The sequence below is a fragment of the Protopterus annectens genome, chromosome 3.part0, assembly GCF_019279795.1.
Source record: "Protopterus annectens isolate FY-2018-M chromosome 3.part0, PAN1.0, whole genome shotgun sequence".
NCBI lineage: Eukaryota > Metazoa > Chordata > Ceratodontiformes > Protopteridae > Protopterus > Protopterus annectens.
In genome coordinates, this window is record NC_056731.1 from 98547809 (window position 1) to 98549599 (window position 1791).

The following is a 1791-nucleotide window of genomic DNA, read 5'->3' on the forward strand; positions in this document are numbered from 1 at the left end:
AGATGCGTATTACCGCATAAAAATGGACAAATGCTCCTCTTCCGAATAGGAGCCAGTCACTACCAATTTCAAACCCTGCCCTTCGGTCTCTCTACAGCTCCCAGAGTGTTCACAAAATGCATGGCAGTGGTTATTGTTCACTTATGACTTCAAGGATTCCAGGCATTTCCATATCTAGATGACTGGCTCCTCACCATCCCCACCAAGCGTCTACTGGAAGAAGCCCTGCAGTATACTCTCTTAACAGCTCAACACATGGGAATCACTATAAACTGGGAAAAATCCAACACAACCCCAACTCAGTCTTTGGAATTTATAGGGGTACTGTTGGACACGAGATATTGCACAGCATCCCTTCCAGAACGCAAGCTTTAAAGAATAAGACAACAAGTTCAACCACTGCTCTGTCACCACAAATCTCCCGCTTGGATCTATACTCCAGCTATTAGGGTCAATGGCAGCCTCGATTACCATTGTTCTTCTAGCCAGATTCCACATGAGGCTCCTTCAATGGCTACTTCTCACTCAGTGGTAACTTCTACAACATCCTTTGTCCTTTCATATAATGTACCTCAGAAATGCAAGCAAAATTTACTCTGGTGTATGTCTCAAAATCCCCAACAGTGGTCTCATCCATTCAACCTCATCAACCGATAGCCACGGTGACCATGGGCGCTTCCCTGATGGGTTGGGGGGGGCTATGTCAAGGAAACTTGGTCCAAGGCACATGGTCAGAGACAAAGGCCCTTTTGAATATTAGTGTCCTGGAACTGAGGGTGGTGCTTCTAGCATTGCAAGCATTTCACTCCATCCTTCTGTCAGGGACTATTGTGATCCAATCAGACAACATGTCAGTGGTCTGGTACATCAACAAACAAGGGGGGCACCAGATCTTTCCCGTTATGCCGAGAGGCCTTGAGAATATAGCAATGGTCGATAGCTTACAGATGCTTTCTAATTGCAACACACATTTCTGGGAGCTCCAACATGATAGCAGACAAACTGAGCAGGATGCATTCTACAACTTCACGAGTGGTCCCTCAGTCCTCTGATAGCGGCAAAAATCTTCAACCGCTGGGGCCAGCCTTGCTGCAACCTATTTGCCTCCCCAACCAACTACAAGTGCTGCAACTACTTTGCCCTAATCCCCCCTTGGGGACAGTCAATAAGGGACATTCTAGTCCACGCTTGGCCCTCAGGTCTTCTTTATGCATATCCTCCTCTTCCCCTTATCTCCCAATTTCTGAAGAAAGCACGACAGTTGAAGAGCAAAGTGATCCCCATTGCTCCATATTGGCCTTGACAAGTCTGGTTTCCCTTCCTCTGGCCTCACCTGCTAGATCAACTGTGGATGCTCAATGAATCCCCAATGTTGATCTCCCATCCGCAGGGTCTGATTCACCCCAATCTAACAACCCCAAAGCTGACAGCTTGGTTTCTCCACTTCCAGTGATTGCCAGGAATGAAAACCTCTCATCCCCTATGCGCAGTATTCTTATTTCATCTCATAAATCGTCCACCAGACTAATTTATCTTAACAGATAGAAAAGCTTCTCTCTATGGGCAGCAAATAAACAATTAGACCCCTTGTCAGCCCCAGTCTCAGTGGTATTGGATTACTTATCACATCTTTTCCACTCTGGGGAGTCTGCCTCTACTATCCGTGTACATTTAGCTGCCATCTCAAATTTCCATATTGGTTTTCAAGATTCTTCACTTATGTCACACAGACTCTGTAAGACTTTCTTGAAAGGGGTTATCCACTTAAAGCCTCCCTTTAGAGAACCGGTA